The 17,537-nt window shown below is 45.4% G+C and overlaps 1 protein-coding gene across 1 annotated transcript in view; it reads left to right on the plus strand.

The window, feature by feature from the left end:
- SLCO3A1 (solute carrier organic anion transporter family member 3A1) overlaps positions 1-17,537 on the plus strand; it is a 165,274-nt gene that overhangs the window by 28,136 nt on the left and 119,601 nt on the right. The window lies entirely within an intron of this gene.

Below are 17,537 nucleotides of genomic sequence, written 5' to 3' on the forward strand. Positions count from 1 at the left end.
GGCTAGCTGTGGCTGAGAAATGATCAGAGTGGCCAGTCTGTGATCTCTTCAGTATATTGCTATGGTTGGTTACATATCACAGCATCACTTAATGGGAGGGGTTGGAAGGGACCTCTGAAGATCATCCAGTCCAACCCCTTTGCTAGAGCAGGATCACCTAGACTAAATCAGCCAGGAACACATCCAGGAGGGTTTGTAAAGCCTCCAGAAACAGACTCCACAACCTCTCTGGGCAGCATGTTCCAGTGCTCTCCCACCCTGGCAGTCAAGAAGCTTTCTCTGTGTGTGTGTATATACATATATTGCAGTCAAGAAGCTTTTCTCTGTGTGTGTATCTATCTATCCATCTATCTATGCTGTATTGCAGCTGTAGGGGAAGAAGCAGTCTCTCACCTGACAGCTAAGTACTAAGTAATTCTTTACCTGTTGCAGTAAAAAAACCCTTGTGTCCCAAGGCAGTGAATTAGACAGGAATAACTATGTGCACCCAGAGATGTTTGTTTTTTTCTTTCCTGCAATATCTAATCCAGTCTCTTTACAGTGAAATGACAATACAGGTAGACACCTAATTAAAAGTAATATCAAAAACCTGTAAAGCCCAAGAACAGCCCTTCCCTCCCACACCCACCCTTCTTTTTGTGTTAGTACTGACACGTGTATGCAGACGTAATACCATATGGAATTTAAGGGGAAACTTTGGTGTTAACCACTAGTGCAAGGAACAGCATCTGTGCAACATGATATCACAGAACCACAGAAGGCCAGGCACTGGAAAGGACCTCAAAAAATCATCCAGTCCAACCCACCTGCCAGAGCAGGATCACCTATGCCAGATCACACAGGAATGCATCCAGGTAGGTCTTGAATATCTCCAGAGAGAGAGACTCTACAACCCCCTTGGGCAGCCTGTTCCAATGTTCTGTAAACCTCACAGTAAACATTTTTTTTTTTCCTCTTGTTTCCATGGAACTTCCTATGCCTCAACTTCCACCATTGCCCCTTGTGCTGGCATTGGGCATCACCCAGCAGAGCCTGGCTCCAGCTTCTGGGCACTCACCCTGCACATCTTTATAAGCATGAATGAGGTCACCTCTCTGTTTCCTCCTCTTCAAGCTAAAGAGCCCTCAGCTCCCTCAGTCTCTCCTCATAAGGAAGATGTTCCACTCCATCACTTTTGTGGGTCGGCACTGGACTCTTTCAAGCAGCTCCCTGAGGTCCTTCTTGAACTGAGGGGCCCAGAACTGGACACAATATTCCAGATCAGAGGTATTTCTGACCATGAGGCTCATCAAATCTGATTACTTGTGGCTTCTCTGCAGTGACAGGCACACCACAGATGGTGTATGCAGTGTTCTGCATCCTTTGAAGGCAGAGGTTGCTCAGGCTTATGCTCTGCCAAGGAGGTGGGACTTCATAGTTTTGTAATTAGAGAAACAGAGCTGAGATATTTACAGGAAGATAACTTTGTGGCATGGGCTGCTGACATGGGCTTTCATGCTTCTTGAGCTAGTAGATTTTCTTTTTTTTTTGAGGCTTGCAATGTGTTGCTACCAAACCCAAACTCTGTTGTTGTAGTAATAAGCCCTAGGAGGGAAAAAAAAAAAAAGAAAAAAAGAAAAAGCTCTGTTGTGGTAACCAAGGGCTCATGAAATCAAAAAGATGCACGTGTGGAAGTGCACACCAAAGGATGTTCAGAAGACAACACATTTGCAATCTAAGTTAGAAAGCTAATGAGACCATGCCTACCTCTGCTAGTGATGGGAAATACATTCTCCTTCCATTTCAGCATAGAATGGCTTAGCTTGGAAGGGACCTCAGAGATCATCTACTCCAACCCCACTGCCATGGGCTGGGATGCTTCTCAACTGGACTTGGCTCCTCCAGGTCTCATCCAACCTGGCCTTGAACACCCCCAGGGAGGAGGTATCCACAACCTCCCTGGGAAGCCTATTCCAGAATCCTGCTCAACACAAAGGTTGTCACGTTGACAGTAGCAACCAAAAGCTTAAAAAAGAGAGCAATTTTCTTAGCTATTTGAAGTTGGGAGAATTCTTTTGGTTGGCTTGATTCTGTTCTATTTAAAATCTGCTCCCCCACCTAGAGGTTTCCAAACAAGCAGATTCATTTTACCTATTTATTGGCCTTTGGCATTAGTGAACCATGTAAAGTAGAATAATTCCTTGCTTGAGCAGACTCTGCAGGGCTCATTTCTGCTGCAGCTTCTCTAATGTCAAAGGACTCCCTCAATTTGTGGTATCATTTATATCAAATGAGAAAAAGTATGTTGAAGACTACTTACTACACAGCTTCTTTCTCTACCCACTAATGACTCACTTGACATTTCCCTCTTTAGTTGGTTTTCTGCTAGGTCTTGCTGAGTTCTATTGAAATCAATGAAGACATTGTCATTCGGGGAAGGGGATCAAAGGCATCATGGTGCTGATACAGGGTGGGGAAAACTTGATCTGACAGTAGCTGTATGGATTTTCTGCCTCTCAGATGAGCAAGAGCTTGCACATGTTTTCTGGTCACTGGCGAGCCCATGCTGCTCTCAGCAGTGGTTTATGTCTCCAGAGCAAGTGCAATGATGTGGTAGATTGATGTTACTAGCAGTCTCCATATGCATCTTCTGAGCTTCCTGCAGCATTTACCGTTTGCTGATGAAAGTTATTTGGTCTTGTCTGCAATGTGGTTACTTATAGAGCAGAATGAAAAGTCTCTGGGAGCCAGCATTTGATCTGGGGCAATTAAGGGCTGCATTATATAGAGGAAGTTGCTATTATTGTCTCCTGTTGATGGAGGAAATTGATATTGATGCTGGAGGGAGCACTGCCAGGTTGTGTGGCTCATTCAGAAGAATGCTGTGTTGATCTTGGATGCATTGGAGATTGTCTTTAAGTCTGAAGCTGTCTGTGTTTAACTTCATGGACACCCTACACATTAAGAACCTGCCATTTCAGACTCCTCACTGACTTCTAGAAACTGCTGCAATGTGAAGAATAACCTCAAGGAAATTGCACAAGGGCCAGGTCTTGAGTCAAGGAGTCAGTGATGAGGAAGATGAGTGCTCCTGGGTTACTGCTGGTGCAAGGGTGTGCCTGAGTGTGGTGTGCTCAGGGGCAGAGCTGTTCTTGCCCTCCTTTGTGGCAGAGGAACAGAAAAATGGAAAACTCAGTCCTGCTGGATGTGTCACTTTAGCTGCTTGATTCTCTTTCATCTCCCAGGCTTCTGTTTGGCCATTTCTGTCTGCATCTTGGGTTGTCTTATGGTTGGTCCAGCAGGAGACATTCTCTGTCCACATCTGCCCAGATGGGATTACTCCAGTAAGAGGGACAGGACTCTGTCACTGCTGAGTTTGACCTCTGCAGCAGCATTGGGTTATTTTGCCTTGAATGTGTGGAAGCAGTTTTTGTTTTGCACTGACAGTCATGGAGAAATGCTCCCTCTCACTTCTGGTACTTTCTTGCTTGCTTTAAGCATCATCGCAAGATTTACTGCAGAGGAAGACAAACATTGCCCTAGTTGGAATCTTGCTGTCTCCAGGGATAAATTTGTCCATTTGACAAATCACTTAGGGTAGCTGACGTCAGTCAAAATGACAGCAGCCATTGTGTTTTGGAGAAGGAGAAGCATTTTCTCAACTGACAAGAATTGAATCTGAGAGTTAGTTTGTATAGTGGTGAGTTAATAGCAAGTTATCAGCATAAGCTGCTGAAATCATCAGTTTGATGTTTGTGTGTAGTAAGACAAAGAAATAGTGCTTGGATTTCTATTAGGGAGTTCCTGTTGGTAAGGTAAGCAGTGGCTGTGAATTTTGAAACCATCTCCTGTGTATTCTGAAGGGAACACCTGGAGAACCTGAAGGTGCACAAGTCCATGGGACCTGATGAGATACATCCATGGGTTCTGAAGGCACTGGTGGCTGAGGTTCCTAGGCCACTAACCATCATATTTGAGCAGTCCTGGCAGTCTGGCTAAGTTCCCACAGATTGGAAAAGAGGGAAACAAAACTCCCATTTTTAAAAGGGGGAGCAAAGAAAACCCAGGGAACTACAGACCAGTCAGTCTCACCCTTATGCCAGGTAAGGTGATAGAGCAGATCCTCCTGGTAACTATGCTAAGGTGAATGGAAAAAAGAGGTGACAGCCAACATGGCTTTGCAAAGGGCAAATCATGCCTGACAAATCTTGGTGGCCTTCTATGGCAGTTACAGCTCTGGTAGATAAAGGAAGATCAACTGACATCGTCTACCTGGGGTTGTGCAAGGCATCTGACACTGTCCTGCATGACATCCTTGTCTCTAATATGGAGAGGCCTGGACTTGATGGATGAACCCCTTATGGAACTGGCTAGGTGGATGGACTCAAAGGGTTGTGATCAGTGCCTCAATGCCCAGGTGGAGACCAGTGACAAGTGGAGTTCCTCAGGGATCTGCACTGCGTCCAGTGCTGTTTAACGCCTTTGTCAGCGACATGGACAGTGGCATTGAGTTCATGCTCAGCAGGTTTGCTGATGGCCACCACCACCAAGCTGGGTGGTGTGATAGACTCACTTGAAATGGGGTTTCTGATTTTATAAACAAAGGCAAAGGTCTGCAGTGCCATTAAATAGAAAAAAAAAAAATCCTAGAAACCAGAGGTGTACCCTCATTGCCTACCCAGTACCAGTTCCTATGTTTGAAGGACCATAGAATGGGCAGTTATGGACAGCACCTTGCATAACACTAAATGTATCTCTGTTTTGACACATGATGCTGAGAAACAAGTGTATTTGGGAGCTGAAAGAGCAAATTTTGCTGATGTTTTGCTTTCAGGCTGGAAATCTTTACACAGCGTGGTACCTGCAGCAGGATATGTTTTGGATACAGTCAGTGAGGACTCTGGATACAAACAAAAATGTGTTGACATGGTAATTTTTTTCCTGTCCCTTCCCAATTCTGTAGAAGATTTTGTTCATTCTGCATGGGGTTTTTTTGTTTGTCTTTTTGGTTTGTTGTTGTTGTTCACCTCCCCATCAAGAAATTCACTTAGATTTCTGGTTGCTTCTGGCTAGTTTTGTCTCTGCTGAAAAGTTTCTTGTGCAGAGGATGAATGTGTTTTGCTCAGTCTCACCTTTTCCAGATTTCTTAAGTGTATGTTTGAACCTACATTTCCAAATCATAGCAAGTGGAGTAATTGCTTGTTTATAGCATACAGGTTGTATCACCAGTCTCTTGAGGTCTTCTGTTGATGGGTATCGATTGGAAGGTCTTTAGAGGTCTGCACAGCTTGAAAAGTCTATACAGCCCTACCCATTCTGACTGCTTATCTCTTTCACTCCTCACAGCCTTTCCCACTTGGCTGGACTCCTTCCTTGTGTGCTCATTTGTGGTCTGCAAACAACAAGGGCACTTTATTCACATTAGCCCTTCTTGCTGGAACATGCTTCTCTGAGCTCACCCACTTAAGGCTCTGCCAGCCTTGTGCTTTCCTTAACTCTTTTTTCCTAGTAGAAGCAGGTTTTAAAGGTCTTCTGTGGTGGATCTTAGCTAGCTTCCTATCTGTGTTTTCCCCTGTGTATTTTCCCAAGCTCAATCCTTGATGAGTGTGGGCACATGAATTTGTGGAGCCATGAGCACCTGTTCCAGAGAATTGCTTTTCTCCTTGCTGGTCTATGTAGTTTTATAGGTACGTAATATTTTTAGCCTGAAGACTTAACAGACTCTTCTGAATGTTCTGTTCAGTAAACGCCTCCTCCTGCGAGTGCTTTGGAGAGCCTTTTCCTTTCTGCCACAGTCTCCAAGGGGTTGAGAGAAACAGGATATTAACACTAAACTACAAGGAGTGCTGTTGCCAGAGCGAGTGCCATGATCCCTGCTGGTTATTGAAAGGTATCTTTGCAGCAGATTCATTGGGTTGCCTTCTCCATGGCCTGGCTGTGATGAGATTAAGCTGCATGGCTTCATGTGGACATGGTGATATTAACCATGTTGGGCTAACCTGCTGATCCCTTGGCAACCTGCAGCCTTTTCTGATGCCTCCCCTTTGGGACGAGCCGTGTTCTCGTTTTGCTGTGTGTCAGCAGGGCTGGCTGCCTTACACATGTCCCCTTTCACAGTGCTGCTGGTAACATCCTGGCAAATTAAATGGCAACATAAACAAGCCTGTAGGCTGTATTAGAGCAATAACAATAATCAATTAATGGGAATCAGCTTCCCCACTGCAGGCAGCAAGGCTGAGTTGTGAGAGGCGGTAGCTGAAGGGATGTATTTATTCAATTAAATGTATATGTGCACCAAGTCATAACTAAGTCATAACTGCTGTGGGCTCCATTCTTTTCCAGCAATTGCTCCAGTTACCTTAACCTTCTGCTAACAGTTTGTTTATTTCTTCCCCTATTAATAGCTGTTTGTTGTTGTTACAAGCTTAGTAAACAAAGCCTGGGCCCAACACAAATGACTTTGTGTAGAGAACATACTGAGGGTGTGAGTTGTTTCTGTGTTACTCTCTGCTCTCTCCTGTGCTTTGCAGCTGATTTCTGGCTTAATTGGGATTTGCTGACTCTAGTGTCTTGTAAAAATCACTCCATTTCTGGAGCATGTTGGTTTCTTTCTGTAGTGTATTTAAAACATTCATCAGCTGGGAGAGCCTAGTGAGGGAAATTATTCCTGGGGCTGACCTTGTCATTTAAAAGGCAGATATGTAAAGGACAGGACATTTTAGTCCTAAGATTCATAACATTAAATAGATTGGAAGGTGCTGAGATGCTCATGTCAAGAGCTGAAGGCTGTATTGTACTTCCTTGATAGAACAAGTGGGAGCAAGCTGGATTGTGCTGTCAGTCTGGGAATTTGATAGGGACTCCCCAACTCATTGCACATAAGGATGTTTTGGTCCCTGTTTATGGTGTGATGCCAAGGGCACTTGGAACTGTTTTCCATGTGCCACACAGCAAAGGATCTGCCCCTTCACCAGCACAAATGAGGACACTGGCCTCACAAGTAGTGCTTGAAGTCTCCTTACTTGATCTTAATGCTTGTGTTGTCTTCTACTGAAACAATTTGTCATGGAAGATATTTTAGGAAATGATTATTCCACTCCTCCTCAGCCCTCTGAGTTATGCTGTACCACTGCAACCTTGCAACAAAAAATGGGTAGTGACCTGAAGCAGTATTAAAAGATGATCACTGCCTAGAAAGCTGCCAGTACTTACTGCCTTATTGCATACCCTAATAGACATGTCCTGCACAATGCCAGCAGGGCTTCAGACCCCTGTTGCTGCTGCTTTTGGTCATGTTTGTCACACTTTGAGCTGCATGGAAAACTGGCCAGCCTGGCTACACCTCCCCACCTGTGGCTGCCTCTTACTTGGTTATCTGCAAGATCCCAAGTAACCCTCAGTGATGTGATCTGCATGGCTCTGGGGAGGGATGAGCTATTTGCAGTGTTTGCACTGTGGGTTGAGGAGCACTGCAAGCTACAGACCCTTGCCACTTGGCATGAGGAAGGGGAGGCTGGCACAGTGACCACAGCCAGAGAAGGGCTGCAGAAGGCCTGTGCTTGGGGGGTTGCTCTGGGGTTATTCAGCTAGGAGCTTTCCCTTCAGCTTCACATAAATCCTTCTGGCTTTGCCTTCTCAAAGTTTGGGTTTGGTCCCTCAATTGTTCCTTTGAACTTTGCTCTTTTGAAAGCACTTGGAGAGTCTTTTTTTGGATCTCTTTTTGCTGACATACAGCAGTTACATTAGCTGTGCTTCTAATGAGGTACTTGGCTTTTCCTTAGAGGGACTTCTGCTCTCCCTAAGTCCCCTTTTGATTTAAATAATAGGGATTTTTGTCTGGAGCAGGCTATCCAAATTTTGGCCCTTTATTAACCAATTAACACGTGAGGATTTAAATAGTTTCTGGGATGGCTATTAACAACATGTCACGTTGCTTTTGACTTAATACCTCAGAGCAGCTCACTGCAGCTAAACAAGGCTGCCTCTATTACAAGGTGCAGGATCTGGCCAAAGGCAGCAGATCAAAGCAACAGCAGAGATTTGAGAGCTCTAACAGATAGAAGAGCAAGATCACTGTGCATCAATTCATTCCCTGCTGGCTCCCTCTGCTTACCTTGCCTTTTTTACTCTGTGGTTTTCTGTACATTCCTATCCTCAGTGTTGGACAAACCATTCCTGCTGTAACTGTTTGTAGAAGACAGTGATATTCATTAGAGCTGGAATGAAATGACATTACTAGAGGGGAGGGAAAAAAAAAGACAAATGGGACAGATCTGCTGTATTAGTCATCACTGCAGAGACCAATTACCCTTGTGATGAAAGCCCACTTGTATCTTGTTAGCCATCAGCTAACAACATATGGATGTCCTAATTCATTCAGACTGATCATCAAAAGGCTACTACTAGTTAGAGAAAGGTTTCCATCTGCAGAGTTGTAAGCTACACACTGAGAGAACTGAAGGAGGTGATGGCATCAAAGAGCTGAGCTCCAAAGTACCCTGGCCATGCTGTCAAGGTATCTTGGGCACTGAGCTTTACTGTGCTCAGCTGTGGGTTGCCTTGTAGCTTTCTGTTCCTCATTGGTTTTGTGGTGTGAGCTGTGTTTAATATTTCCCCTCCACATAGAAACCTATGTGCCTGCAGCATGAGTTTGAAGATGTTTTAGTGCATTCTTTGGCTCCTGTCATTGCTGCCCTCTCTACAGGCATGCTGCTCTGGTCCTGCTGGTAGACAGGCATGCTGTGTTGTAGGCTCTGCAAGAAGCAGCATTACAGGAAGCTATCAACCGTTTGCAGTAGGTCTGTGTAAGCTGTGAAGAGATTCCCACAGGTGCCAGAGGATCAGAAGTTTGCAGGGGCAGATGACACCTTCTGTTTGATCAGCATCTGGAAAACACATGTGGTCACGCTTGGTGGATCTTGAACTGACCAGTGAGACTACTTAAGGATTTACTTTTGGGTTTCCAGCTGTCACCTGATCTGGTAAAAGCTGCCTTTTGTCTCTCCAAACCCTGCTTCCCTTGCTAGGTTCATGACAATTACATATCAAATGGCAACCTGGTCTCTTCTGTGATATCCCACCTCATTAGGTGCCTAGCATCCTGGAGGGACTTGATTTGCAAGTAGTAGCAAAAGTCAAGTTAAGCATGGGTTAAACAAATTCTTTTATTCCAGCAATGTCTGAGCAGGAGGGTGAAAATAAACCCCAGGAGTTGACTCCATTGCCCTGCAACTGCTCAGAGACCTAAACCATTTCATTGCCTTCCTGCAAAAGTGTCTCATCCATGGCTGCAGACCTCCGTTCCTTTTCACTGGCAGAGGGGGTTAATGGTCCTGGGTGTTTCTCTTCTAGCACTAGCCTGTTCCACCTCTGCAAACTTTTGTTTCTAAGTTTTGTCTCTAAGTGTTGGATGGTTAAACTGAAACCAACACTCTGCTTGCACAGTGGTCAGCGAGGCACAAGAAGTGTGGCTGAAGACAGTCAGGCTCCGTGCTGCTCCATAACCTGCTTCCAGGAGCCCCCAGCACAGGGGACTTGAAGCTAATTCTTATGGCCTGCACAACAGACAGCAGCAAATTCCACAGTTCTTTGTGGCTCTTCTCAACTCCTTGTTAGGTTGTGCATTTTTCTTCCTGAGCCTATTTATTTTCTTATGTGGATGCTTAGGATTTTGCCTTTAAGCCTATGGAGGTGGTAAAGGGAGCATGAAACCATTCTCCTGAAGTGAAGATACCTTTGAAGTGGCAGCTGCCTGTCAAAAATCTTGTTGCTGCTAGAGATGCCATCACCCTGACCATACCACATCCTCCTACTGATAGGAGTGCTCTGGTAAGAAAGTGCCCTGGGATGGGGAGGATAAAGCACAGATAGATGCAGCTGGCAAAGATTAGGGCAGGCCATCATCCCATTGGGTGAAAAAATGTAGTCTTCAGTGGGTTTTGCTGATGCATAAAGGACCTGTTGAAGTCAGATAAACAAGAGAAGTGAAAATGAAGCTGTGCTGCTCTCCAGTGTTGCTGTGTAAAATGTTCCCATGTGTAGCTCCCTGAGTTTATCTCTCATCCTGCATCTCCCCCCTCCCCCCCCCCCGCAAACCACAGTAATGTGGAGACTGGAGCAGCTCAAGCAAAGCTTTCTGAATAAATTAGTCTCGCTGTCCTCTGATAGTCCGAGTCTGAGTAAACAGATGAGACTTGCTCTGTACCTTAAAGTCAGCAAGTTTGGCCTTTATTAGCCCTGGAGGATCAGTAAATTCTAGAGCTGAGCCAGAGGAGCAGAGGGAGGAGTAGGCAAGTTGAGGAGGTGTAGAACTGGGTAAGGATATGCTTGAGAAAGTCCTTCCTGCTTACTGCAGCCCAGGCAGACAAATTTGAAGCTGAATCTACAGTGCACTAGGGAGCTGTTGGAGGTGACTTAGGACAGGATAAGGACTTGGGAAATCTGCATGAGAGAAGGCTGCATTCAGCAAAGGCAAGAATAAGGATGTTGGCAAAAGTGAGGTGAAGTGGGGAGGTGAGCAGCACCCTGTCAAGGTGGGGACATACACACACAGAGGTATTGAGGCAACAAAAGTTAAGATGGGAGCTAAGGTGCTGTAGGAGAAACATGGTATGAGGTCACCTACATTAAGTCTACAAAAGCTTGGATCTTCACACCAGAGGAGGATCTGGTTCTGTTAAAATTCAGGCTATTTATTTTAAATGGACAACCATGGGAATTAGGTGTCCAAATAGAACCTGGGCTCAATGTTGCTTTTCTGGAGCAAAATTATTGGGAAGATTGTCAAAGGCATTGCTGCATGCCTCCTGGTAGGGCAAAGGGCACACATGCCCTCCATTTCCTTGCAAAGCAAGCTTGCTTTGGGGGGAATAAACAGTGTGCTTTGGTGGTAGGTGTGGGTGGTGGCAGGAGGGGAAGTAAGTGTGCTAGGAGCCTTGTTCCCAAAGAGATCCTACTGTGTGCTGCAGATGCTAATTACTGCCTCCAACCCCTTGTTATTTGCCTTCTGCCCATAGCACACTGATCAAATGTGCTGATAAAACTTGCATTGGGTAAAAAGCTCACAAGGGGAAGGGGGGGGAAGCACACTCTGGAATTTCAGGAATACCACTGACTGCCGGTTTCCTTTTTGGCTGGCGTGTTTTGGAGGGACTGGAGGTAGCAAAGGAAGGAAATGCTTTTTGGGGTTTTGCGTTTGGTTTTTTTTAATGCCCCATATGGCCATCTTATTAACTGGAAAACCTCCAACTGTGAATTGGATGATGTTCTGCAGCTACAAAGCAAGCTCATTCCCAGCAGTGTGGCTGAGAGTACTCTGGCCTCTGAGCCATGAGCTCTATCTCCCCCCTCTCCCTGCCCCTTCCAGGGTTAGGGTGAAAAATAAAAGCTGCATTTGCCCTGTTTTGCTGACCCAAGGAAAACATTGTTGCCTTTTATGCTGGGGATGTTCAGCTTTTCAAACAGAATGCAAACCTTGACCAAATCTGCTGTCAGCAGCTCATCTAAAAGCAGCTCTGAGCTGAGGGTCTGGGAATGACAGGTACAGCAAACTCACAGGTCTGGATTTTAACCACTGGCAGAGAGCTTATCTGCCATGAAGCTTGCAGTAGTATGGAATAGACTTTCACATTCTTCCTTGCTTGCTTGAGGGGAGTTTTCTATCATAATATAAAACAACACTTTGCAAACAGGACTTTTGTAGCAGTGATCTCTACTTTTGCACTTCCCAAGCACTGATTCTTTGATTCCTCCCTTTCTTTGCATTGTCTACCAGATTTCTGTCCCATCTCCCATGCTGAGACAGAGAAATTATGTTCTGTGCATAGCATCTCAGCTCACATATGAGACTGGGAATTTAGAAACAGCTTTAATTATGTTTCTCCTACCTTCTGTGAGTATATACGTTTCAGTTGCTACTTTGGTTTTCTGTCCAGGATACTTGGCAAGAGAGCATTTCAAGCAGGGAAAAGGAGGATTGTGGCCTCAGTCTTGGGACACTCAGTGTCTTGGTTCTTCTACAATGTCCTGGAGATTCTCTGAGAGGGATGCAAGAGAGAGGAATAGGATTTATTTAAATGAACCCCATTTGGTTTCAGGGTCTTGTTTCATTGTCAGGTGTGAGTATAGAAATGGGATGTGATGTTTAGGAATGAGTCTCATTTCACACCTCAGAAGCTGTGCATCTGGGCTTGATCCTTACAGCTTTCAGTGCTGGATCCAGCTGCTGTGCAATGGGATCCATGTTTAGCAGATGAATCGTTGTTTTTCCTGCCAGCTTCTCTGGAGCTGTGCTAGGTAGCACAGAACTGCTGTCTGCTTGCCAAAGGTGATGTTCAGAACCAAATGGCCTGGTAGAGCTTGCTCAGGGGATAGGATAAGCAGAGCTCCCCATGCGTGCTAGCAGTGACTCAGGACTAGTTGCTCTCTTTCTCTCCTGGGAAATAGCTTTGGGTGGGAGACAGACAGGCAGGCGGAGGCAGGGCTGATGGCTAACCTGGGCTCTAGTTACAGCAGTGGATACTGTATCAGCAGGGTCCTCATAGCAGCACTGAGGGTCTGCTGCCAGCTAGGTCAAAAGCTGAGCTAACCTTTGGCTGTCCTGAAACTGCAGGAGCAGAGTCCGTGCTGCAGCCTGCTGTGTCACTCCCAGTGCCACCCCCAGTGGTGAGTGTGCTGGGTGTAGGCATTGTTGGGGTGAAGCTGGCTTAGTGGGCAAGTAGCACAAACCAGTCACAGGTCCAGTCTGCAGGATCTGCACCTTCTGCCCTTGGTAACCTCTGGCCCTTCATGGGAAGGTAGTGGAAGAGCTCAGAAGGCCCAGTACTGACCAGTGAGGCTTACTGCCTCCAACTAAAGTTAAAGGCTTCTTATTTGGCACCTGCTTCAGTTGCCTGAGGGGTCTTCTGCTTTTCTGCTTGTCACAAACACGGGATTTGGTGGAGCTGTGGGTTGTGAGTCCATTGATGCCCTAGGCTTTGTTGCTGCATGTGAATCAGTGTCCTTTTTCAGCCAGTTGTGTTCCTAACTGTTGTGTTACAGCCGAAGAAAAGGCAGATTCAAAGGTGACAAACTTTTGCCATTCAGTAGGAGTCCAACTCTAACCACAAGTGTCTGCATGGAGGGTCAGTGTGGCTGAGTCTTCCTCCCCTCCTGAAAGAGATTTTGTCCTGTATCAGGTACCTAGGGAATAGTTTATGATTATGGTTTAGCACCAAAGTTTTTCTTGTGTCTACTTCTGCTGTTCTTTAAAGAGGCTTTTGGGGTTTAATTAAAGTTGCTACCTAACTTCAAGTCCCTGGTGCCCTTGGATTCACTGCAGCTGAGAGAGAGGCCAACTGCTCTGCAGAAGCTGAGCTGAGGGACTTGGGGCTCATCTCTGGAGATGCTGCTCTCCAGGAACTGCTCCTGCATCTAAGGATGCCATCATCTACTCAAGTCTTTGGCTTTAACGTTGAAGGTAGGTGTTTGAAGTATCCCTCTTATGCACACGCATGGTTCAAACACAGATTGTGCAGGGTTACTGCTGGGTAGCAGCCAAATCCCAGGCAGTAGAGGCTGTTTAATCACACTCCTATGTCTCTACTGGATTAATGTAATTAATGTAAACCCTTTTGGTTGGGCAACCTGTTATTTGTCTGGCACAGCTCTTCATTTGTGCAGTGCTGTGCATACACCTAGGATGCTCTAAAAATGATGATGAAGATCTAATCCTGCTTGCATGCAGCTGGTGTAAGTAAATCTCCATTTACAGACAACTAGTTGACTGGCTCCCTTCAGGGGAAGTTGTAGACTTTTAAAAAAAAATAAAAAGGGCTAAAAAGATAAAGAATGCCCAAGGTTAAATCAGAATGATTCTTTCCCAAGTTACTTCAAGGGAAATTAAAATGGACTTTTTTTTTTCTTTTAAATGTCATCTCTCTAGGGAGAAAAAGAAGTTATTAACAAGTAAAGGTTCATCTTTGCCTTGTGGTCCTGGCCCATTTCAAGGGTGATGTAGAACTTAATTTGCAGTGGTGCTGTTAGCAATTGTGTCTGTGCACAACCAACCTGAGCAGGAGCTGTACCTTGATCTTCTGCCCTTTGTGTTGTTGGGAATCATGGCAAGGAGACAAAGTGTTTCCTGGACCTTGACATCCTATGGGCCCAAAATCCTGTTGGCTGAGTTCTTTCCTTCTGTTTGTCTGCATTTCTTCTGCAGCTGGACATGCTCTAACCCTCAACAGGATATGCTGGCTCCCTTTTCTTTCTACTCTTTCAGGGTTTTCTAGCACCAAATTGAGAGAGTTTATTTAGGAGAAGAAAAAAATAAATAAATAAAGAAGAAGGGGGGGAGGGGGAGAAGAAAAGAAAAAAAGAAACCAAATCCCACACCACCAAAACCCCAACAAAATAAAAAACAACCAGACAAAACCAACAAAACACACACACACAAAAAGAGAAAAATAAAACAACCCTTGCAAAAAATGTACTTAACTAATAAAATGCTTAATTTGAACATGAATTTCTGAACAGAAGAATGCCTTTAATAGGTTTTTGTGTAGCAGAAACACTGGCCATATATTATTATCTTTTTATGAAAGCTTTAATTTTTCCCAAGTTTTATCTAACTTTTTATATCAACAGAAATCACAGACATCATAATTGCAGGAGGAGTAAAATCAGCTTTCATCAGTTCTGCTGGATTGGTTTCTAGATCTTGGCTGTGCCTGTCTGTGCAGAAGGCACGAGGCTTTCTGGAGCCTTCTCTGAAAAACAAATGCTTGTGTGCAAGCTTGAAAACTAGCATGGAAGTGACATTTAATATTTGGCCAGCAGCTGAAAAGCCTGTTATTTTCATTGAGGGTAAAAAGGAACCTCATTTGGGCAGTTCTGGCCTCTGGGGTTGCAGCTTGCCTGGGTCTTTAAAGCAAAGCCGCTGCAGGCAGCGGTCTCGCTGGCCGTGGGAACTGGCAGCACTCCTGCTGGGAGCTCCACAGTGGGCAGCATGTCCTGGGCTGCCCTTCTCCCATCCTGCTTTCTCCTTGTGCCCTTTGGAGAAGCAAGAAGCCCTTTCTAGGGAGTGCAGAGGTTGAAAAGACTGTCTGAAAACAGGAGCTGATCATTTAGCAGGCGATAGGTGGTTGCACACTGCCTCTGATCTGCATTCGGTGCTAGTAAGATGCTCTCATCACCCGGGTGTGCTCACAAGCCTTGTTGTGGCTACCTAGAGGCATTTTCCTAGCATTTCTCCCTAGTATTAGGACTTCTGGAAGCTCTGCAAGTCCCAAATGCCCTTTGAGGAACCAAGCTGAAGTGAGGAGAAGCCAGGAGCATCAGTGTGCCCGGAGCAAAAACTCTGTGTGTATGGGACAGGGGTGTCTGCTTTTCAGCTGCGAGGAGCTCAGTAGTTAAAAGTCTGTGTGGAGCATGATTTACAAAAGAATAAACATCTTGGCATGTCACGGTTTGCACAGTAGAAATGCTTCTAACTTTCCAGCCCTTGGTATCTGTAACTTGCTTGAAAGAACTGCTGATGTCTGCCCAAATGCCAGTATCTTCTCAGCCGTATGAACCTTAATGTCGTGGCTTAAGCTTTCGTCTTTGGGCTGTGCAGCACAGCTAAAAGCAAACACTGTCTCAAGCACTGAGGGAGATCCTGACTTTTAACCCACTGACTTTTTCATTTTCCTGCTGTGCTTGTTGTGGAATTGCAAAATCAACTTAATTCCAGGGCTTCTAAATGGCATATGATTTCTGCACCATGATGGCAAATCTCCTTTGGGTTGTTTATACCGTCTGGTACTGGTGACCTACACAGGGGTAGGTCAGGACAGCAGAAAGCAGGGCACTGGTGTTGCCTTTCCTTGCTCCTCTTTCTTTACCCATAGTAATAAGGCAGGTCACAGCACTGCTTTATCCTCCCACTTAATTTTATACTCCCTTGCCTCAGCGTTCTTCCCTTTGCGACTCCCTGCTGCCAAACTCTTTCCTTTTCCACCCTCAGTGGGTTTGCATTCAGCCTCAGAGCCCTTCAGTGTCTTTATTGCCTTCCCAGATGGGTTCTCCTAGGGGTCTGGCTCTGTCTCTTTCTGGCTGTGGGTGGCTAATGAGGGTTGTCCCATCCTACCAAGGCTCCTAGCAGAGCTGCTTATGCCACCAGGCCCTGTTCAGCCTGAAAGATCCAGGTTCAGAAGATAAATTGTTTGAAGGATTGAAGGTGATGTGGATTGTTTTGGCAGAACGGGGTTGGGGGTGGCTGTATCAGGTGGTTTTGCTAGGTAACCTCTGGTGAAGAGAGGTGAGGAGCAGCTTGGAGCAAGACACCCTGGGTGATGCTCAGCTGCAGTGAGCATGGTGGCCTTTAACCTTGAGTTCTGCCAAAGTGTCTGGCACTGCAGCACCAACACATCTGCTGTGGTGAGCCTTTCAGTGGGGACTGTGCATGGGGGAACTTGGGCTTCTGAACTCTTGTTTTGGGGCCAAGCTTCAGACAAAGTAGACGTAGAGCCTCAGCCTGGGTCATGGGTTTGGATGCTGCTCTGGAGGAGCTGGCCCTGGGACCAGCTGTATGGCCTGGATCTGTCATCATGAGCATCCGTTGGATCTTCAGAGGTTTGTTAAGCTTTCTGCTAGAGGGCTCTGACCGCTGGAACTGTTGCAATGAGAACTAAAGAGGCACTGTATGATGGTCAGCCCTGTCTTTTTTTTCTTCTTTTATTTTTTAACCCCTGCATATTTCCAGCAGAGATGCAGCTATTGAGACCCAGCGCTTGGCACTGGGAATATAATGAAAGTGGTGATTTTTCCTAGTGGGACAAGAGGGAGCTGATATCATTCACAGCAATCTATTATTTGTTTTGCTCCCATTTCTCCTTCCTTTAAGGGTGTAGTTTGAATCTTGTGGTTTTGGTGTGTGTGTGTTTTTGTTTTTCCCTGATGACTAAAGTGACTTTTTCCCTAGTAATTCACCTTATTAAGCATCTAAGCATTTTTAAGGCTTCCTGGAATTCTTCTGTGAACATGCCCACATGTTGTGAATGTCACTCCTGGAAGAGCTCTGGCTGTAATTTGTGAATATTTAACATCATGTTCTAGAGCAGGGGTTTGGGATTTGCTGCTAACCAGTATGGACCAGCTTACCCTAGAGCCCTTTGCATACGCTGGAGAGAGCAGAAATGATCTGTGGGGTTCAGTCCTAGCACCTTGGGGTTAATTCCCTTAAAGTCATGCAAGGAATTGCTGCTATGCTTCCTTCCCATCCCATCACACTTTGTTCAGTGTCAAAAGATCTCAGAAAATGAAATTAATTTTCTCATGGTGCAGCTATTAATGTTGCAGGCTGCAGGAAGGCTCTTTAAGGAGGCCTCTGACCTTCATCCATGTGGAATAAGTGCTGAATAATGGAGAGCTTTCATGTTTCCACAAAAAGAAAGTGTTTGGTGGTGTAGTTTGGTTTTTTGTTTGTTTGTTTGTTTGTTTTTTTGTATCAACTGGAAACGTTTCAGACGTGGATGAGGGGGAAAAAAAATAAAACCTAAACTGCATTAGGAAACCGTGGGCAGAGTGTGCATGGAAACAGA

Source organism: Indicator indicator, chromosome 16, assembly GCF_027791375.1.
Source record: "Indicator indicator isolate 239-I01 chromosome 16, UM_Iind_1.1, whole genome shotgun sequence".
Taxonomy (NCBI): Eukaryota; Metazoa; Chordata; class Aves; order Piciformes; family Indicatoridae; genus Indicator; species Indicator indicator.